This window comes from Leopardus geoffroyi, chromosome D4 (assembly GCF_018350155.1).
Source record: "Leopardus geoffroyi isolate Oge1 chromosome D4, O.geoffroyi_Oge1_pat1.0, whole genome shotgun sequence".
Taxonomy (NCBI): Eukaryota; Metazoa; Chordata; class Mammalia; order Carnivora; family Felidae; genus Leopardus; species Leopardus geoffroyi.
Window position 1 is genome coordinate 44023288 of NC_059342.1, and position 23296 is coordinate 44046583.

The 23296-nt window shown below is 42.1% G+C and overlaps 1 long non-coding RNA gene across 1 annotated transcript; it reads right to left on the bottom strand.

The window, feature by feature from the left end:
* Positions 1-1684: 1684 nt before the first annotated feature.
* Positions 1685-16259, bottom strand: LOC123593402. Its single transcript, XR_006710302.1, has 2 exons — positions 16092-16259; positions 1685-1887 (listed from the first exon to the last, which is right to left on the bottom strand). It is a non-coding gene; the product is annotated as an uncharacterized LOC123593402 (long non-coding RNA).
* Between the last annotated feature and the right edge of the window lie 7037 nt (positions 16260-23296).

Here is a 23296-nt window from a genome sequence, read left to right on the forward strand (position 1 = left end):
GAAGAAATGTCTGAAAGTCCCCAGTAAATGTCTGTTGAATGAATATTAAAATAAAGAGCAAGATGGGGAATCTGGGTGGCTCAGTCAGTCAAGTGTCCACCTCTTGACTGCAGTTCACGTCATGATCTCACAGTCATGAGATCAAGCCCCACATCGGGCTCTGCACTGGGGGTGGAGCCTGCTTAAGATTCTCTGTCCCTCTCCCTCTGCCCCATCCCCACACTCTCTCTCTAAAAAATAAAAAATAATAAAAATTAAAAAAATAAAGAGCAAGAGGGAATGAACTAGTAACTAAGAGAAACAAACAAACAAACAAAGGTGAAGGCCATTTCCTTAGACCAGAAAGGAACTGTTCTTGGTAGATAGGGAAGAAGGTTATGTTATGCCCAGAATTCATGATCCCCAAAGACCACCAGGGAGCCGAGTCCGATGCAAAAGCAAAGAGCCTTTATTCGAGCTAGCTTGAGCTCAATCCCCTACCTGCACCAACGCAGCAGTGAGATGCCAGAGGGAGAGAGCGAGTTTCAAAAGCACAAAGGTTTTATTGGGGTCTAGGGGCAGTTGGTGAGGTAATGGCTGTGGCCTCAGCTGATTGGCTGGGGAAGGGTCGTGGCCTCGGCAGATTGGCTGGGGAAGGGTCGGAGTCCCGTTTTGCAGGTTGCCGGGCGTGTTTTGATCGGGAAGTTTGAATGGGTGAGCGGGACGTTACTCAAGGGGAGGAGGCGTGGTCTGAGGTTCCTGTGATTTTGCTGGAAAGGGGGCATGTCGGGGACACAGTCACTCAAGGTGGAGGACACAGAACAAGATGGAGTGGGCCGGCGTAGGTCCGCCCTTTCAGTTACACGAAGTTAAGAAAGTCTGCCCCAAACACACATGCACATACACACACACGCCATCTCCCATACACTACCCATGTGTCAGTCCCCAGGCTTGAACAGTTACCAAAGGACATTGGGCCTGTGGTAACCATGTTTATTTCTTTTTTGCTTTTTCTCAGGAATTAAGAATTATGATCAGGTCATTTTAATTTGGGGCCACAAAGCCCAAATAACCACAGAATTTTGCAGCAGGAAGAAACCCTACTCACTATCTAACCAGTGGGTCTCTCTGTGCTTCTGTGTGCATGAAAATGGGCTGGGGCACAGATCCTCAGCGAAGTGCCTTCTCAGGTGAAGCAATTGTGTCAGAGGCAAAAGCTGTGGTCAGCCACCCTTGGGAACCTGTCATTGTGGCCTGGCTTCATTTTTGTGAAGATGCCTGAGCCTTCCACTTCTGGGGGTCCTCCTATTGGTCAAGAGCAAGGAGGAAGTAGGGGCAGGAGAGGAGTGATCTGTTTTGGGGTTTTGTTTAACTATGTTAATTTTGGAAAGATGACTGAACCAAACATTTCAGGAGTGACTTGGCTGTTATGTTCCCTGTCATTCTACATCCTAGCTCTGGAACGTGATTTGGCAAACATTCTTTTTCCTGGCTTCTGACAGAGCCAAAATTAACGGTCCTTAATGACTCAACAAACAACTGAGAAAGTTAGGGGAAACATGACTTTACGAACCACTGCCAGTGCCATTTCCGGAATTGCCCTGCTCTCTGAGCTACAGAACGAAACCTCCAAGGTCAGGTTCAATTTGCGTCAACCCAGGATGAGTCATTCCTTTTATCCCAGCCAATTAATTCAAGTTCTACATTCGATTTAGTATTTTATTACAGAAAGATCCAAAAGGCTTCAGTAAGTGAAGACAAAGGGATATATCATGATCTCCAAAGTTCAGCAGATATGCAAAAGCACACTGCTGTAAATGCTGTGAAATTCATCCAGATTTCAGAGTTGATCTTCTAAAATTTAAGACCATACTGGGATTGAGTAATCCTGACGTCATTTTAACAGATCTGTAAAAACAAACAAAGCAAAATCAATCTGTCTTAGATAATCTTCAAATGTTAGAACACTGAAATGAAAAAAAAATAGGCATGTAACAAAGTTATGCTTGTGAGAATGGCATCTACGATAACAATGTCGCTCTTCCAAGGCTATAAAAATTTTCACGTTTGGCTTTAGCAAACTAAAATCACTCTACTCTGCTGTTCCAGAAGAAAGGGAAAATCATTCTTCTGAAACTGAGAAATAGATCAGCTAGCCACTATACCTCCCCTCCACCATTTACTCTGATTAAATATAACTAACAGCACAGTAATGGAATATGGACTCAAAGACACATCTCCCCCCACCCCTTTCCACACAAAGGGGCTTTGGGCTGGTTTTACAGGTTGAAAGATGTAATCTTAAAAATGCAAATAATTAAATGCATATGTACCAAGGTAATATACAGCTGAATTAAATTGAATGTCATACATATAATACATGCTGGTGTTTTATTCCTCTTCCCACTCCACTCTTGCAAATTTTCTGCTTCTTAAACCATCCTCTCAGAGTTGAGAGGACACCATATAGCACTTAGTTAGATTAAAGTTTTAGATAAGAAGGAGAGGTATGGGGGGGGGTGGCGCCCAGATGGCTCAGTCGGTTAAACGTCCAACTCTTAGTTTCAGCTCTTCGTGATCTCACATTCGTGAGATTAAGCCCTGTGTCAGCCTCTGTGCTCACAGCGTGGACTGGCTTGGGATTCTCTCTCTCCCCCTCTCTCTGTCCCCACCCTGTTCTGTCTTGCTCTCAAAATAAATAAATAAACTTTTTTTTAAAGGAGAGTTATTGGGAGGGAGAATGTGTTGGAAATAACAATTTCCTTTTTTGAAATATCATTTTATTTTTGATCAATAAAGACTATGATCTTACTGTAAAATAAAATTGTGTTTAATTATAAAAATAATATATGAAAATGTAATCTATGCCTATTGAAGAAAAAAATTAAATGTAAACATGAATAAAATAATAATCACCCATGACTCTATATCACCTAGTGATAAACACTGTTGATATTTTAGATTATAGCATTTCCATATTTTTTCTATGTTAAGTGTATCTATCTAATCTTATACTTTCATAAAACTAGGTTTATGTTATGACTACTATTTGGTAGCTTGCTTTTTCACTAAATATATCCTGAACATTAAATATTCAACAGTTGTGTGTCCAGGTTGGCTGTTTACCCAGTGGCCCACATGACTCCAGTCTGAGTAATGTGACTCTTTAGTTGAATAAGTCTCTTTGGAGACAAAAGACTTATAAACACTGAGGCGGAGAATACAGAACCCAGGTTAAATTTATTTATTTTTTTAATTTCTTTTAATGTTTATTTATTTTTGAGAGAGAGAGAGAGCACTAGCGAGGGAGGGGCAGAGACAGAAAGGGAGACACAGAATCTGAAACAGGCCCCAGGCTCTGAGCTATTAGCACAGAGCCCGATGTGGGGCTCGAACTCAGGAATGGTGAGATCATGACCTGAGCCAAAGTTGTACGCTCAGTCGACTGAGCCACTCAGGTGCCCCAAACCCAGTTTGGATTTGGAGGACAGAAATGTTATAGCCTTTTTTAGATTCAAACTAAAGCAGTGCTAACCAAGGCCCAAGGACTTCAGTCTATAGTTCTAAAGCTCTTTTTTAAACATTATCTTCCTAAAAATGTATGTAAAAAAGAATTCCATTTGAACAGAATGTGTGTTTAAATAACCAAAGCAAACCAATTTTTTATTTGCATGTGAACTTGTAGTTAACACAATGATCTTCATACTTTCATAAAGAAATATCATTGCTCCCAGTGTCTTTATCTAGAAGATAAGGAAACAGGTACGGTATTTAAAACCCCCAAGGTTGTCATTAGGATGAATAAAAATAATTCATGGTCAACTGTTTTTGAAAAATACAAACAATATAGCAATTCTGGAGGGGAAAATAAAAGAAACATCATAGCTATCCCTAGGTTGAAATAAAAGGAGGAAGGAAAACTTCTCATATAACTATAAAATATCTATTTATTGAAAGCTTATTAAAGCATGGGAATTTTATTTTTTTAAGTTTTATTTATCTACTTTTAATGTTTATTTTCAGAGAGAGAGAGCATGAGCAGGGGAGGGGCAGAGAGAGAGGGAGACGGAGAATCCCAAGCAGACTCTGTGCTGTGAGGTCAAAGTCCGACGTGAAGCTCAAACCCCATGAGCCATGAGGTCATGACCTGAACCAAAATCAAGAGTCAGACACTTAAGCGACTGAGCCACCCAGGTGCCCTAAAGTATGGGAATTTTAGAAGGAAATATACAAAAATATTAATTATAGTTATCATTGGGTAGGAGGATTACAGTTCATTTTTTTCATATTGTTTATTCTTTAAAATGAACTATATCACAATAAATAAATAAAACACTTGTGATAGAATAAAAAGGTTTTTTTGTTTTTTTAAGTTTAAAAAAAAATTTTTTTAATGTTTATTTATTTTTGAAAGATACAGACAGAGCGTAACTGGGGGAGGGGCAGAGAGAGAGGGAAATAGAATCTGAAGCAGGCTTCAGGCTCTGAGCTGTCAACACAGAGCCCGACGCGGGGCTTGAACTCATGAAACGTGAGATCATGGCCTGAGCCAAAGTCGGACACTTAACCAACTAAGCCACCCAGGTGCCCCAAGGCTTTTTTTAATGATGATTTTTAAATTTTATTTATTTTAAGAGAGAGAGAGTGAGGGGGATGCAGAAAGAGGAAGGGAGAGAGAATGAGAGAGAGGATCCTGCACTGTGAGCCCAGAGCCTGAGGCAGGGCTTCATCTCATGAACGCTGAGATCATGCCCTGAGCCAAAATCAAGAGTCAGATACTTAACAATTGAGCCACCCAGGTGCCCCTTAATGAAGATTTGTATTAGATCGTACTTAATGCTCCAAAGCTAAACAACTAGCCACAGGAGTCCTTGATGGTTGCTAAATTCTATCTAGCAACTTGATTACAGAAAGCCAGTAACTGGACACAGCTTACCTGTTCTAAAAAACCCAACTGAACTTTACACATGTACTGGAGCCAGGAATTCCTATAGCTGCTTAGAGATGGCCATTTAGGAAGTCTCAAAATTGCAAATCTATTTCATGAACCAAGACATACTCTATCGAACATTCTGAAAAAGTTGGGTGTGGGAGCATACACTGAGCAGGGGCAGCAACAGTAGCACAGGACCCATTCCTAGACCCCTTTTGGGCCTCTGCACCTGCTTTCTCCAAGCAACACACATCCCCAACCAGCTGGCACCAATGTCTGGAACTGATTGGTGGTGGTACATCCCCAAAGGTACAAGGTTTCACTTCCAGGATGGGGTCTTCTAACCAATCACTTCCTTAAGAATTTTCCTTAAGTCTCCCCTCCAGGGGAAATCTAAGATATGGATTCTTCCCTTCATGTATTCATAAGAACTTCAAGGATCCTTGGGCAGAAGCCATACATAGCCCACCATGTTCTGGACAGCTGTCCAACAGGTGAGTGCATATGTGGGTCATAATTCATAACCAGTTACTTTGTTTATAGGTAATTCTCGCTAGGGCATTCTGTAACTGAAGTCAATTTTAACATATCCATGTTAAATAAATGATCTAGCCACCTAGTTCTAGCACAATTTCCCATGAAAGATAAAAATCAAGAACTGGAGAGCATTTCCCAGAAAAAGAGTAGGGGCGATTTTATCACATTTATTCTGTCTCTTTTATACACAACCGTATACACAGCTTGATACCTATACCCCAAACTACCAAGGAATCTCAGTTTGTGACGCATTTTTTTTTTCTTGGTCAGAGATGTGTGCTAAGGCATACACAATCTGCTTCAAAATCACAAAGAATGCCATCTTGAGAGACATACCAAATAACTGGCAATGACAACTTGGGTAAGTGGTTAGAGATTGAAAACACTCCCACTTTTCATATGATATATTTCTTGAAACATATGAAAATGTTTAATGAGCCTGTATTTCTACTTTTGTAAGCATAACAAAATTTAAAAACAAAAAGCATCATAACGTGAGCGATTTGAAGCTTTCCCACAATGATCGGGTACAGGGGAAGGATGTCCCTTCTCACCATTCCCTTTTAACATTCTACTGAAAATCCTAACTAATACATTAAGACAAGAAAAGGCAATAAAAGGTACAGTTTGGAAAGGAAGGAATGAATGGTTTTTGGTCACAGATGACATGATAGTCCATGTAGAAAAGCCTAAAGAATTGAAAAAAGAATTCCTGGAATAAGTGATCATAGCAATGATTATTGCAGAATACGAGGTTAATTAATACACAAAAAGCAGCATGGGTAACGCATATTTCCATCATTAGAGTCACAAAAACTTTCTTTTGAAGTCTGGCCCACCTTTGAGAATCCGTGGAGTCCCTGAGAAGACTTGGCAACTCCTCACCAATCCTCTGAATACATAGGAAATTAGACATATAAATCTTGGGAAAAGTGGAAACCCCCAGGCTTCCTTTTGCTGTGACTCCTCTTGGGTCTGCAGGCACTATCTCCCACCCCCACCCCCCCACCCCCCCGCCATGAGAATGAACAGTTTCCTTTCAGGTCCTTGCCCTTACCCCCCCCCCCCCCCAGCAACCACCACCACCATCACCCATAGCCCTCATCCTCCACTTCTTGTTTGTAATTGATTTCCCAGGCCTCTCATAAAATGGCTAATGGCCATAGGAGTCTAATCTAGTATTGCCTGTTGGCAACCACAGGCCTCATGCTTAGTCAAAGATGTGTGTTAAAACTAAACTGTTACATAGAGTTCTCAAAACGTGTGGACGGAGCATGTTGGAGATGAGGTGAGGAACTTCTGTGCTCTTGGGTATGCAAATCATTTAACACAGTGCATATTGCCCAGGGGGGCCAAGAACACATTCTTCCATGATGCCCAAAAGAACAATACATTGTATTCAAGGAGGCCCCAACTTGCAACCAGTGCAATAAATGGGGAATTCACGACCCCTACGCTTGAAGAGTCCCAAATACAGTTAATGTCTGAAGATTCTGACTGTTGTAAAGAGGCGAGGTATTATCGTTCCTGTGGTTCCTTGTGATTTCTTCACCAAATCAAGTCCTGCTGCTCAAGCTCTCACTTGCCTCTGGCCTTTCTAGCTTTGGCACTCTCCTGTTCTCCAGCCACACTTCCTATCTCTAGGGATATAAGAGCAGGAGGTAAGCATTATAATGCTCAGGTCGGCTGCCTATGAGGGTTGCTTCCACAAGACTGCTTATTGAAGTTGCTCAAAATCCCCTCTACCATCCTTACAATGTAGCCCTTCTTTTTTGTTTTTGATTTTTTTTAATGTTTATTTATTTTTGAGAGACAGAGAGACAGTATCCGAGTGGGGGAGGGGGCAGAGAGAGAAGGAGACACAGAATCTGAAGAAGGCTCCAGGCTCTGAGCTGTCAGTGCAGATCTGACATGGGGCTCAAACCCACAAACTGTGAGATCATGACCTGAGCTGAAGTCAGACGCTCAACCGACTCAACCACCCAGGTGCCCCCACCCTGCCTTTTTAATTTTTTTTTAATGTTTATTTATTGTACCCCTTCTTCTATGCATCCCTTCAGGGCCAACTACTCCCAGAACATTGGCCCCCTAAAGGTTCTTGCTTTCTTTCCTGGCCAAGCGCACTTTAGGAAGCAAGCCCTAATTGTTCTGACAAAACATTCTGTCCATTCAGAAGGAACTCCCAATGGAGTCCTTGGAACTCATGTCAAAGGCCTGCCAGATTGCTGCCAGCCAGTTCCAGGAAGAGCCTAGAAGTAAGAGCCTGCTGATTCCTGTACCTCCTCCCCTACCCCATATTATATGGTGACATGTGCACAGCTTACAATGTCCCCATTCTTCTAGTGACACCATTTTGATAGACTTAAACAGCTTCCTCTTTAGACTAGCATTTGTGGATTTATGACATTCTCTGCCAAACCATAAGGTGACTTCAAATGGTAGTTCTTCTGGCCTGTGTACATTTCTAGAATCTCTAAGTTGGCCAACATAATTACAAACCCCAGAATATTGATAAAGACAATGGGAAGGGAGATGGCGAATGGTAGATAGCAAATTATTACCAAAGAACAGCAACATGTGGCACCTGGCTGGCTCAGTCGGAAGACCACACAACACTTGATCTCGGGGTCATAAGTTCGAGCCCCGGGTTGGGCGTAGAGTTTACTCAAAAATAAAAGAATATGTGAACTCTTAAAAAAAAAAAATAACAACAAAAGAAACCTCGAAGTCTGCATCTAAACTAAACAGAAGCTTTGTGAAACTGAATCTTGTTAAGTTTACATGTGTAATTTAATAGAGCATAGGGGCACCAGCCTGGCTCCGTCAGTGGAGCATGTGACTCTCGATCTCAGGGTTGTGAGTTCAAGCCTCAAGATGGGTGTGGAGCCTACTTAACAAAAAAAAAAAAAAAAATAGTGATTGATCATAATTTAATAAAGCACAATTCCATCTTTAACAAGATAGAATTATTTCAACTTATATGCCTATGTAATATGCCAGACATAATCACATATACATAAATATTTTGAATAATGAAGTATTAAAAATGCAGCAAGCTGGTGGCAAAAAGGATGTGTCCATCTAGTGACTCAAGGTGAAATGAATTTCATGAAAAGAAAGACAATATAGTGCATTGATTAGAAGCACAGCCTAGGGGTTCCTGGGTGGCTCAGTTGGTTAAGCTTCTGACTCTTGATTTCAGTTCAGGTCATGATCCCAGGGTTGTGGGTTCAAATCCCATCTCAGGCTCTGGACTGAGCATGGAGCCTGCTTAGGATTCTCTCTCTCTCCGGGCGCCTGGGTGGCTCAGTTGGTTAAGTGTCTGACTTCAGCTCAGGTCATGATCTCGTGGTTCGTGAGTTTGAGCCCCACGTCGGGCTCTGTGCTGACAGCCTGGAGCCTGCTTCAGATTCTGTGTCTCCCTCTCTCTCTGCCCCTCCCCTGCTCATGCTCTCTCTCTCCCAAAAATAAAAAACATTAGAAAAATTTAAAAAATTTCTCTCTTTCTCTCCCTCTGTCTCTTTCTCTCCCCCTCTCTGCCCCTGTCCCCCACCTCATGCATGTGTGCTTTCTCTCTCTCTCAAAATAAAAGTAAAAAGAAGAAGTAGCACAACTAGAATCACCCAGATCTATGTTAGATGCCAAAACAGTATTCAACTTGCAGGAAATGCCTCTAAGAGAAAGTAGGAGGGAACCAGGAGAGTCTGAGAGAGCCATCAGACTGTAATGCAGGCCTGGGAGTGAAGAAGAGAAGGAAGGAAGGCGGGGGGGGGGGGGGGGGGGTGGAAGCATAATAGTTCAGTGTTTTCTTTTCTTTTTTTCTTTTTTTAATGTTATTTTTGAGGTAGAGGGAGAGAGTGCAAGTGAGGGAGGGGCACAGAGAGAGGGAGACAGAGGATCCAAAGTAGCTTCTATGCTGATGGCAGAGAGCCCGATATGGGGCTCAAACTCACGAACCATGAGATCATGACCTGAGCCAAAGTCGGATGCTTAACTGAATGAGCCACCCAGGTGCCCCAGTTTACAATGTTTTCTGAGGAAATTACAGCAAGGCTGTCAGGGAGCACTCAGGCCACCAGAGAAGTCCTGCGTCTCCAGAGAAGGAGCCTGCCCTCATATCTCTGCTGTACTCCATCACCGGCATGGGCAGCCGTTAGCCTGGCCGCAGCTCAAACACATGGGTGGATTTCAGAACACGGCGGGGCCCTCAGTCAATTGCTCCCTGTGGTTGGAAGGATATCTGAGATATCCCTGGAAAGATATCATGGCCACCACACTTAGCTTCCTCTTCGGTAAGACAGGGCAAAATCCATACTCACCTCCTAGGGCAGTTGTGTCACTCAGAGGAAGCAGTGGTTATGAACACTTTGTAAACAGTCACATATGTAATATGTAAACTATTATTCACACAGGACTATGCCCTAGTCATGAGTGTGGTTCCCATGCCACATCTCTGTCTGCCTCCTTCAATACAAGCCTATAGCTGTGGACTCTACCACCAGTCTGACTCTGAACCCCTCATTCTTCTGGGCTACCCAACCTGGTTACTTCCTGGCCCACCCCCGTCCGGAAGCAGGAATGGAAAATGTAGACCTTTGGCTCATAGTCAAAAACATCCTCAAATAGACAGAGCCAGCTTGTTGCTGTTGGGTTGGTCCGGCCCCATGATGCCCCATTTCATGAAGCTGGACGTTGACTTCTTTGCTTCTGGGCATGGCAAGTTCTGCAATTTAACACTTATTGTACTGAAAGAGGCAGACTCTTAGACTGTGAGAGGTCTACATCTATTTTTATTTTATTTATCTTCAAATAGGTACTATGTACATATAATCTGATGTACAAAACTTGCAAAAGGAAATTCAGTGAGAAGTTTCCCTTCCCTTCTTGACCTCTAGTTACAAACTTCCCCTCCCTGGAGGCCACTAATGTTACTATTTTCTTGTGTATCCCCTCATATATTTTATGTTTATTTATTTATTTATTTATTTATTTATTTATTTATTTATTTTGAGAGAGAGTGCACGCACACACACACACGCATCCAAGCAGGGGAGAGACAGAGAGAGAGGGAGAGAGAATCCCAAGCAGGCTCCATGCTGTCAGCATGGACCACAATGCAAGGCTCGATCCCACAAACTGTGAGATCGTGACCTGAGCTGAAAGCAAGGGTTGAATGCTCGACCAAATCAGCCACCCAGGTGCCCCTATGCTTATAATTTCTAAAACGGCTAAGAGAAAGTCCCTCAGAGGGCACCCACTGTTCAGACTAAGCTAACATTATTTGGATACATCTACTGTATTTATCTCATTTCTACCTTATGGAAACCACGAGAGAGGTAGGAAACATAATTTTTTCAAGGTTTTATTATAAATACTTTCAAATATGCAGGGAAGCTGAAAGAACTGTTCAGTGAACACGTACACGCCCACCGCTTAATAATTTGCTGTCTTTGCTTTAGTTATTGTTTCCGGTATGTTGTGGGGAAACCATCCAGATGGTCTAGGTAATTTACTAGAAGTCTGTTGACAGTGTGTGTTAGTACTTTCTTCATCTCATCACACGACTTTGCTAGGGGGGAAAGGTATTAATGGTTTGTTGCAAAGCCCTCAGATGCCATCTTGCCTCTCACTGACTCCTTTTCTAGTCCAGCATTTCAAGCAAAGTCCAAAGAGATCTAAGTTCCCTTGTGTCTGAATGTGGTCTGCAGATAAGCCCCAGAGAACAAAAGTTCTCTTTTTCCCTCATAATTTCCCTGCCCTTTGGTAGCACGTGGTGCTATGCTTCCCGACCTTAACCTCCCTTGGTTCAAGTCTCCATTCTTTTGAAGAATGAAGAACAGGAGCTTTTCGACATGCGAGAAAAGGAAACCAGTCAGGCCAGCATGCCCATCCATCTTCCTTTACGTCGACAGCCTACGTGGACCACCACCTTGCTACTTAGACTGTGGTTCATGCATGGATCAGCTGTATTACATCATTAAAGTCCAATCTCAGACCCATCCAGACCCAGTGGGTGAAAACCTGCATGTTAATGGTGCCCAGGTGATTCCTATCCATATGTTAGACCCCTACCTTCTCCCTTCAACCAGAGTTAGAAAGGAGACCAAAGTAATTTGCTAGATAAATCCCAGGTGAAGATGAAAATCAATTAATAGCATTTATCTTAAGAAATACATTTCCTCGGGGCGCCTGGGTGGCTCAGTGGGTTGGGCGTCCCACTTCGGCTCAGGTCATGATCTCACGGTTTGTGAGTTTGAGCCCCACGTGGGGCTCTGTGCTGACAGCTTGGAGCCTGGAGCCTGCTTCAGATTCTGTGTCTACCCCTCTCTGTGACCCTCCCCCACTCCTGCTCTCTCTCTCTCTGAAAAAATAAATAAACATAAAAAAAGAGAAATACATTTCCTCTTTTGTTTTATTTATTTTGGGAAAGAGAGAGCTGGCGTGTGCAAGTGTGCGTGTACACGAGCTGGGGAGGGACAAAGAGAGAGGGGGAAAGAGAATCCCACGGAGCTTCTACACTTAGCTTGAGGAGCTCAGCGAGGGCTCAGTCTCACCAATAGTGAAATCATGACCTGAGCCAAAATAAAGTCAGACGCTCAACCGACTGTGCCACCTAAGCCGCCCCCCATTTCCTCTTTTTTTAAAAATCTCCTTTGCCTCTTCACTCCCCTTCTTCACAATCTCCAGTGCCACTTATTGAGCCCCTATTCTGTAACAGACACATTATTTTCCTAACCCTCAGAGCATTTAAAAAGATATTAAGAAAAACATTTTTTTAACACTTATTTATTATTGAAAGACAAAGAGAGTCAGAGCGTGAGCAGGGGAGGGGCAGAGGGAGAGGGGGACACAGAATCTGAAGCAGGCTCCAGGCTCGGAGCTGTCAGCACAAAGCCCAACACGGGGCTCGAACCCACGAACCGCGAGATCATGACCCAAGCTGAAGTCGGATGCTTAACCGACTGAGCCACCCATGTGCCCCTTAAAAAGATATTTTTATTCTTCATGTGCACATAAGGCTCAGAGAGTTAGAAATACAAAGTTAAACAGCTGTAAATGTGCAGCATAGATGTGTCCCTTTCAGAGCCCTGCTGCTCTCTTTCCCCTGCATGACTCTGGCTCTCAAAGCCCTGGCAATTGCCCCTTCCTAGACCTTGCCCATCTGGGCCAGAGGCCTTGTGTTTGCCTGTCACCCAAGGTTTCTGGATTTGTCTCTACCTCTCCACCCCTTTCTCATGTCCCTTTCACTGCTAGCTTACCTGGAACTTGTTCTCTCAGCTCCTAAGCATCAAGCAGCTATTCTTATTATCTGGGAATAGCAGGAAACACCTGTGCCTTGTAACTGTGGTCCTCTATGGGCAGCAGAGGAGGGAGAAGTGAGAACATGACAGGCAGGTGAAGAAGTCCTAGGGCAGGTGGGATGCACTGTGCCAAGGCATGCCCTGTTTCAATCCAGATAAGGAACTCCAGTGACTGCTAGGCATATGGTACCCATGCTGGGTAGAAAGATCCCATAAAATGTGATCCCTGCCCTTAAGGAACATTAATACAGTAGGGGAGCTGGGACCTGGACACATAAAAGCCCACTGAGGGAAGCACCTAGAAGCATAGAGGAGACTGTTTCTGGTGGGTGAAATTCTAGAAGACTCCACAGAGCAAGTAGCATTTGAGGATCACCAAGTGGAAAGGCAGGTTGGGAAGGAAAAAGGGTGACAGGAAAGGGGAGAACATGCGGAAAGAGAGAAGAGAAAACGTCTTTGCAGAGTGGCAGGCTAGAGTCCTGTGTGGCTAAACCATAAAGTATGTTAGAGGCCAGTAGAAGGAGATTAAGGAGGTAGGTTGGGAATGGCTCATGGGAATCACTGAAGTTTGAGAAGTGATATGGTCAGAAGTGGACAATTATGTTACCACTTTGGCACCGAAAATGGATCAAAGCAGAAGCAGACAGTGACCAGCTGAGGGAGGTGACCGATATATACCTAGAATGAACCTCCGAGAACATGTAGATGAGTGGCTTTCAAACTTTTTGGCCATGAAACTGTTTCTGCAAATGAGATCTTGCTCAGCTGTGTAAACGAAATGGATTAAAGTTAAATTGCTCATTCCCTGTCATTCTTTCTCTCTGAGCGGATTCTGCAGGGGCTTCTTTTTTTAAAATCAGTGATCAACAGAAATCAGCAAACTATAACCAAATCCTGCCTGCCTCTTCTTTTTGAAAATAAAACTCTATTGGAAGACAACTATGCCCATTTGACTATATATTGTCTACAGCTGCTTTCATGCTATAATGACAGAGTTGAGTAATGGAGACAGAGGCTATTTGGCCATATACAGAAAAGGTTTGTCAAGCCCTTATCTAGAGACTTGCTACTCAAAATTTGGTCCCCAAACCAGCTACGTCAGCCTGCACTCATTGTCCCTCCATGCACAGAGAGCTCGGGGTAGGGAAGGTTGATTTAGGAGTCATTACCTTGGAGGAAGTAATTGGAGTTAGGAGTTGTGCAATTTGGTGAAGGGTCAAGAAAGAGTCCAGAGAGAAAAGAAAGGAGGGTTTTAAGGAGAAAACCTTAAAGAACACCCAGTTTTAGGGAACTGGCCAAAAGAGTCAGAAGAAATCATGGGGAAAGTGCCAGCTCTCACTGGCACCAGTAAATCTTGACCCATTGACCTTTCTAACGTTTTTGATGAAAAACCAGAACTCTTCCTCTCTCTTCCAAATGCCTTGAAAAGTGTGCATTTTAAGAATCGAGGACAAATGATACAGGATATATATACTCTTGTTTCCCATTGTATAAAATGCCTCTTTACACCTCTCTCTGTACCTTCTTCATGGCAGTGTTTTGAGGGGATTAATATTTAGTCTTCAAATGTAAATTCCTCTCTAAGATGAAATGTACATAATGCTGTGTTTATCAGACATCTGTAGAATATGGTCCATTCCTTGCCTCATTTAAAGGCATATGCTACTTTTTATTTTGACATACACATCAGGAAGATTACCAGACAACTCAGATGCATGAACACATTTTTACAATCCCCGTCTTTATGCACCTTGTCTGCAGACAACCTCTTACTTTCTTTTTTTTTAATTTTTTAAAATGTTTATTTATTTTATTTTATTTTTTTAATTATTTTTTTAATTTTTTTTTAACATTTATTTATTTTTGAGACAGAGAGAGAGAGCATGAACAGGGGAGGGTCAGAGAAAGAGGGAGACACAGAATCTGAAACAGGCTCCAGGCTCTGAGCTGTCAGCACAGAGCCCGACGCGGGGCTCAAACCCACGGACCGCGAGATCATGACCTGAGCCGAAGTCAGACGCTTAACCGACTGAGCCACCCAGGTGCCCCAAAATGTTTATTTATTTTTGAGAGAGAGACAGAGTGTGAGTGGGGGAGGTGCAGAGAGAGGGAGACACAGAATCTGAAGCATTCCAAGTCCTGAGCTGTCAGCACAGAGCCCAACCCAGGGCTCGAACAGTGAGATCATGACCTGAGCCAAAGTCAGACACTTAACCAACTGAGCCACCCAGATCCCCCAATCTCTTTCTTTTCTCCTTCAGGGACTGTACATGACAGACAGAAGGAGCTCAGAGCAAATGGGAAGTCCAGAGTTTCCAGTATTACTGGTTTATAAGAAAAAAATTTACCTGAGCACGCCTCTGAAATTGCTTTTACCAACTTTCATTATCTCTTGATTGAAAGATTTCTTTTTTGAAGGGTCAGGATGATGAACTGAAACTTGTTGGCCTTTTGCTGGGACCAGATTTTTAAGATGAAAGTACATATTTAGTTTACTCTATATACCTTTTTAAAAAAAACTCTATATATCTTGGAAAAGGCCCGCGGAGATCTGCCTTTAACAATCGTTAGTTGCTTTCAAGGCAGAAGATTCTGATTGCTGAGATTTTCCTCAAAGCAATTTTCTAACACATGTTTTACCAACGGCTTCTATTTTTCTCCTTATTTCTCTTCTGTAACCCTGAGTCACTGACCAAGTGTTGAATATTCCAAAGGGAAAGAGTTAACAAATATTTTCCAAGATGGTAGTATCGGTGTTAATCCTAAAGTCCTTGTAAAAATAATTTTTTAATGGTATATGTACTTTATTTGAACTCCACTGATCTTCTTAGATCAATGCTATCTAATAGAGTTTCCTGCAAGCGATGGATAGAAATATTCTATATCTGTGCTAACCATATACTAGCCACTAACCACATGAGTCTATTTAGCACTTAAAATGTGAATAATATGACTAAGGAAGGGAAGTTTACATCTTATTTATTTTTAATTTTTTTAATGTTTATTTATTTTGGGGACAGAGGTAGAGTGTGAGTGGGGGAGGGGCAGAGAGGGAGAGGGAGACACAAAATCCAAAGCAGGCTCCAGGCTCTGAGCTGTCAGCACAGAGCCAGGTGTGGGGCTCGAACCCACGAACCCGCAAGATCACGACCTGAGTCAACGTCAGATGCTTAACCAACTGAGCCACCCAGGCACTCCACATTTTATTTATTTTTAAATAATTTAAACTTAAATAGCCACCATACCGGACGGTGCCACTCTAGAATCTTTCAGCCACACCTAAAAGATACACCTTCATTATGAAAATTAAGGAAGTTGTATCATCTGTTACTTTGACTTACCTCAAAACAAATGACTTAGCAAATATTGCCTGGCATTTCTTTTACTTGTAAGAAATAGACTGTTCAGGGAATTTCCAATGAACATGATCGATGTACCAGCTACTTTAGTAGAACTTGCAGAAGGATGCAGAAATGAAATGGTGTCCTTCACCATTCTCAAGGAGCCTGGAATCTATTGGAGGAGAAAAGATTGTTAACAATTAAATCCACTACAATGAAGATAAGGTAATCTAAATAGAGAATCATGCCCTGAGAACAGAGCTGAAGCTGAAGCTCATTCAAACTGGGGGTGTGGTGCCACTAGGCACCGGGAAGCTCTCAGAAAGGAGGTGGTGTTGAAGCAGGGTCTTCAAGAATGAGTGAAGAACAAGGAAGGGAACCATATTGGCAAAATGCAGGATATATGTGGGGAAAGCTTAGTGTAGTGAGGCTGGGACAGAGGGTACACTGGAGGATGGAAGGAGATGAGGACAGAAAGGTAGATCTGTGAGCTCCTTGGAAAGCATACTAAGGGGCTGATCTAGAACAGAGGTGAGCCACTGCACTTGTGGAAGGGAGTGAAATGAAGGGTATTTGGTGGAGGCGGTGGCAGACAAAGAGGCCGGAAGCAGATCAAGGCTTGCTGCAATGAGCTCAACAGTTTAACCTTTATTCGTACAGTGATGCTGGGGAGTCCTTGAAGGAGATTATATGGTTTCTGGGAGCAGTGTGAAGGATAGATTGCAGCAAGATCACCAGAGGATTCAAGAAATATTTAGAAAGGGGTGTCTGGATGACTCAGTCGTTAAGCGCCTGACTTTGGCTTAGGTCATGATCTCACGGTTTTTGAGTTCGAATCCCACATCGGGTGAGCGCGAGCCCTACATCAGGTGAGATCATGCCCAGCATCAGGAGACCCCAAGCCCCACATTGGGTGAACTCGAGCCCTGCTTGGGATGAGCCCTGCTTCTCTTTCTCTCTCTCTCTCCCTTTCTCTCTCTCTGCCCCTCCTGGGATTATTTCTCTCTCTCTCTCTTTCTCTCTCTCTGCCCCTCACTCACTTGTGCCCTCTCTCTCTCTCTCTCAAAAAAAAATTTTTTTTTCAGGAAGGACAGCTATTTTGAAAGAAGAGCTAGTTTTGTCTGCTTTCATGGAAACCTTGAAGAAGTTTGAAATCTCTAGGAAGCCAGAGGTGGGAAAGCAAGTGTTCCTCAGTCTAAAACTTGTCTATACCTTCCTCATGCTGAATGTCATGGGTAATTCTGAGATCCTTCCTAGAATACAAACTTGTCCCACAACATAGTTTGACTTTCCTTACCAGTGTTTTTGGCCTCTACACAGGACTATGGCGCTCACTGGAACGTTCTTAACTAGCACAGAGCCATTGGTAATAGAACCATTTCCCAGTCAGAGAATCATGACTTTCTGGCACATCACTAGATTGGGTTCCTGGTTGCTCAACTCCACTTTGTCACCATTTGGCTAAGATGGTAGAGAGCAGAGGTGGTGATGGGTAGGAGAGAAAAACAGGAAGAACAGATCAGAAACGGCAGTAGCAGTAAGGCAGATAGAGGGCTTTGTGTCCTAACAAGTTCATGTCCAAGTGGTTAACAGTATGGGCTCCAAAGCTGGACTGCAAGGCTTCCAAATGTTTCCCTGCTGATAGCCATCTGGTGTAGCCTGCAGTGAATACTTAACCTCTGTGTGTTTCAGTTTCCTTGCTTAGAACAGGAAGAGAATGTAATAGAACCCACCTCTTGTGAGTACTACCTAAAGGGCTTACAACAATACCTAGCATATAGTGAGGACTCAATAAATATTATTTATCACTATTACCGCAGAATGAAAAAGATAAGCAAGTGCGGACATTTTTTTTTTTTTTTTGCAAGTGCTGTTTTCTCTGGCTGAGATTGGAAGACTGGTTCTAACTTCAAATGCATGCGCTGATAACATTTATGAAATGTCTGGATGTCTCAAGTATCAATATACAGTATTAAAAAGAATTATTAGGCCCAGGTACAGAACTATTAGTAATTTCAGGGAAACAGGTATCTAGGTGAAAGTTCAGAAAGGAGTACGTGTCATTGCAACACAAACTAGACCAAAGTTCAGAGCTAGATAGAGTTGCTAAGTTATCTGACCCGTTAACCTTTTAGCACCACAAGGTGGATGTAAAACTTAATAGGACGTGACTCAGATCTAAAACAAAGTTAGTCCCGCGCACGATCAAAAGTTGTGCAAGAGAAAAAGGATGAATGTTAAATGTCACGATGATGTGGTGATATATTGCTCAAGATACTGGTGTGCAATCTATCTTGTCAGGAATCACATCATCGTCTCACTTGAAAAAAGTTTTCCACTTCCCCTGGACACTTTCACCCCCCGGGTTATCTCCTGAAGTACATTTGCTTTAAACCAATAAGCAAAGAAAATCTTTCCCAAGTGCTCTGAGTTTATGATTTCCCTTTTCTAGACTCTGTCATCAGGGTCATAGGAGTGTGGATGAGGGTCCCAGATCCCCTGAGGGATTGAGTGTTTATGAACTTAAGAGGTGTTCAGAAGTGATGACACCTGGAGCCTGGAGCCAAGGGTCACAGGGTAAAGACAAACTATTCTCATAAAATTGAGAGGAGTTCAGAAGAATCACCCTCATGAAGCAGTCAACAACATACAGGGAGGCAGTGCGGTGTGGAAGGTAAGTAGCTTTAAGGTCGCATCCATGTAGGTTTTACTATTGGCTGTCACCTTTGCAAATGGTATACTGTATATGCAAGGTGATTCACTGCAGAACGGTTGATAATAACGGGTGACTGGAAATATATGAAGTGCCTACCAATGGGGGATCAATTAAATAAATTATGGTATGACCCCAGAGAAAGTTATCCAAGTGGAAAAACAAATTACAAAGTAGTGGGTCAAGCATGTTACCCTTTGTGAAAAACACAAAAAGGAGGATAGCATTCTCCATTTTATACCTGCTTATTTAAGAAATAGAATATCTCTAGGGGCGCCTGGGTGGCGCAGTCGGTTGAGCGTCCGACTTCGGCCAGGTCACGATCTCGCGGTCCGTGAGTTCGAGCCCCGCGTCGGGCTCTGGGCTGATGGCTCAGAGCCTGGAGCCTGTTTCCGATTCTGTGTCTCCCTCTCTCTCTGCCCCTCCCCCGTTCATGCTCTGTCTCTCTCTGTCCCAAAAATAAATAAACGTTGAAAAAAAAAAAAATTAAAAAAAAAAAAAAAAGAAATAGAATATCTCTGGAAGAATATTCAAGAATAATAAGACTGATTGCCAATGGGAGGGGAAGTGGGTAGCTGAGAAAAAAGATTGGAAGTAAACTATTTTTTAAGTTTATTTATTTATTTTGAGAGAGAGAGAGAGAGAATGCAGAAGGGGCAGAGAGAGAGAATTCCTAGCAGGCTCCGCATTGTCAGCTCAGAGCTCGAGCAGAGCCTGACATGAGGCTTGAACTCACGAACCCTGAGATCATGACCGGAGCCAAAATCAAGAGTGGGATGCTTAACCGACTGAGTCATCCAGACACCCATAAAACAATGGTTTTTAAAGAAGAAGTAAGGGGCTACACCTGGAGATAACAATAGGACCTATCACCTAGGTTTGTGTAGACATTAGATGATCAAATATAAATGTACATTAAAAGATTAAATTTACATTTATGTTAATGGTACTATGTCTGGCACAGGTTATATATATATGGCCTGACCTTCTACAATGGTCTCTTACAGAATCCCACCCCTCACATCCTATTCTATTCCTATTCTATTCTATCAGTGTAATCCTCTGCCCACAGCCCTTAAAGATGGCTCAACTCACTCATAGTAAAATCCAAAGCCTTTGAGACATCATCTGGCTACCTTTGATTTCAACTCCTACTCGTCTCCCCCTTATTGTGTTTGAGTCACACACTGGCCTCCTTGTCATCCCACAAGCATGACAAGCTAGGACATTATAACATATTTCAAAAAATGAGACCTCAGACCAAAAAAAAAACATTTTTAAAGAGTATGAAACTTGTACAACACAAAAACACTTTCTCAAAAGACTGAGAGAGAGAGCTATGAAACCAACAATTAGAGAGAAAGCATACTTTGAAAAGCACACAGGATCATTTAATAAAACTGACAATGTAGTAACCCAAAAAGAAGGTATCCAAAAATAAAAGATCCTAGATCCTCAGATCACAAGACAATAAACTGAAAAATTAATAACAAAAAGATAATTTTAAAATGCAAACCACCCATCCTTATATGGCTTTCTGATTTTCAAAAAAGGCACCAATTTCCTTTCACTCATCATAATTTCAACAAATTATGCTGAAATAACTAAATCTTCATGTGGAAAAATGAATCCCAACCCTTAGTTCACAACACACACACACAAATGTTCTTTTTTAAAACATTTTTTTAACATTTATTTTTGAGAGAGAGAGACTACAAGCAGGGGGAGGGGCAGAGAGAGAAAGGGAGGCACACAATCTGAAGCAGGCTCCAAACTGTCAGCACAGAACCGGATGCAGGGTTCAAACTCATGAACCACGAATTCATAACCTAAGCCGAAGTCGGACACTTACCTGACTGAACCACCCAGGGGCCCCTACACAAAAAAGATTCTAATCACAAACCTAAATGTAATAACTAAACCCATAAAGCTCTTAGAGAGAAACATAAGCATGACTTGAGATTAGGCAGAGGTTTCTTAGGACACAGAAAGCAATGACCACAAAAGAAAAATGAATAAAGTAGACTTAAGGTATTTTAAAGGGTGCCTTGGTGGCTCAGTCGGTTAAGCAGCAGACTCTCTATTTCTGCTCAGGTCATGATCCCAGGGTTGTGGGATCAAACCCCTTATCTGGCTCTGGACTGAGCATGGAGCCTGCTTAGGATTATCTCTCTCTGCCCCTCTCCCCCACTAGCACACTCACACTCTTTCTCTAAAAAAAAAAAAAAGAAAGGAAAGGTATTAAAAATATTTTAAGAAAACCTATTTGTAACTTTCCTCTGAATTTTCTTCCCATTGATCAGTAAACACAGAAAGCAGGCAAAGAGGAAAAATAGAAAAAGTTTTCCAAGGACAGAGTGGTGATACAGAGAGAAAAATAAATAAAGGGAGCAGAGTAAATAGCAGGGGAAAGGTATAGAAGTCAGAGGCAAAATATGAGGGGTAAGATGGGAAAAGGCAGGTTGGAGGAGGCGAATCCAAGCGGAAAGCCGGAAGAAAGCTTAAACAAGGTGATACATAAAGGGCGCAGGATATTGACTGACACAAAGGATACATAGTATCCAAATATATTTATTAACTATAAATCAGCTGGAAAATTAAAAGGCCAAGTATTTTATAACTGTTTATTAAATAAATGTCTAGTTGTTCTGGTGACATATAAAATGAATTGATTGTAAGTATTCTGTGCTAAGTTAGCTTTGCCATTTTTTCCATGATTCTATTCTTATTGTAGCCCACCATTGTTTCAGATCTATCGTTGAGGTAGCAGGAGATATTTAGGATGTAACTGGGTTTCTCTTTTTCTGGTAACAACCCCATGAGAGGCAAGTGAGAGCCTTTTGCTGAAGGGGTTTTTAAATCTTAAAAACGAGAACAATTAAGGGATGCCTGGCTGGCTCAGTCAGTGGAGCTCATAACTCTTGATCTCAGAGTTGTGAGTTCAGGCCCCAAGTTGGGTGTAGAGTTTCCTTAAAGAGAGAGGGAGAGACAGACAGAGAACAATGAAGGAATCCATGTACTTAATTGGCTACATAAAAATTGCAGGGCTGAAATTCAGTCTTTATCTAATGAAACCAAAGTTCACCATTATCACGATTACACTCGAGGTTCCGTACTGAAATGTGGTGTTAGATTAGACTGGAGCATTTCACTTCATGGGAAAGTCCGTGCCTCAGTTTCCCTGTGCTGGTTGTAAAATGCACAACCAATTAAAAATGATTTTAAAGCACTGCTCAGACATAAAAAGCAGCATTCTGAAGAATGAAAGGGGGTGGAGGTGGTGACTACTAGATTTTTTCCCAAGAGAAATATGTCAGAAGACGCCAAGTTGACGATCAAAAAGCCACCTACTGTAAGGTGGTAGGAATTACCCACTTGTCTTGGGGTATAAGTGGGCCTTTGATCACCCACCTGCCAGTTGCCATTCTTAGCACCACCCATCTCTTCTCAGGCCAACATTCCCCTTCCCCAACTCAAGTCTGCTGAAAACGCACTCAAGCTTTCTGTTATTCTTCCTCAACCCCAATCTTTACAGTTTACTAGCCTTGGACCTGTTAATCATTGACTTGGCATGAACTTTTTTACCCCTTGGGTTGCAAAGTGCATGTCCTATGTCAGCCTTAGTAAAGACTTCACTGGAATTTTCTGGAAAGCCCATCTTTGGCTGTCATATGGCAATAAAACAGAACAGAATTAGGGTGCCGGGGTGGCTCAGTTGGTTAAGCATTTGGCTCTTGGTTTCAGCTCAGGTTTGTGAGTTTGAGGCCCTTGTGAGGCTCTGCATTGACAGCATGGAGCCTCCTTGGAATTCTCTCTCTTCCTCTCTCTGCACCTCCTCCTCCTCTCTCTCTCTCTCTCTCAAAATAGGTAAATAAACTTAAAAAAAACAGAACAGGATTGTGACTGAAGGACTTAAATCATTTCTGGAAGTGTTTTATCTATAAATTGCCAGCGTCTTTTTGACTTATGCAACCTCAGCTCTTTTGCACATAAGATCACAAAGATGCTTCTGTGCAAAACGATATGATGAGAGAAAGAGGAATGAACATGCCAGGAACATAAAAATAAAATATACTTAAATAATTTTGTTGGTCACTATTTTCACAAGAAACAGATATAGCTGACAATTCTATATTATTTGAAGGACACATCAAGCCCGAGGCTTTTTATATTATTATAAGGAAATAGAATAAACTCAGTCATACCACGTCATTGGTAATTTGACAACTGAAGTATGTATAGTAAGAATTCTTGCCAAAAACCTAAATGTTTTGTTTTTGTTAAATTAACCCATCTAATACATCAACTTTCAGAGAGACCATTTTTAGTGCAATCAAGAAATGTGTCAACCAAGAAACTGTGTTCTCCAGAGATTTGTGTTGTAAGACACAATGCTTCCTCGTGAGATTCTTTTTAAAGTAAACTATTGTTTAAAAAAAAATGCAGGGGTATCTGGCATGCTCAGCCAGTAGAGCATGCAAATCTTGATCTC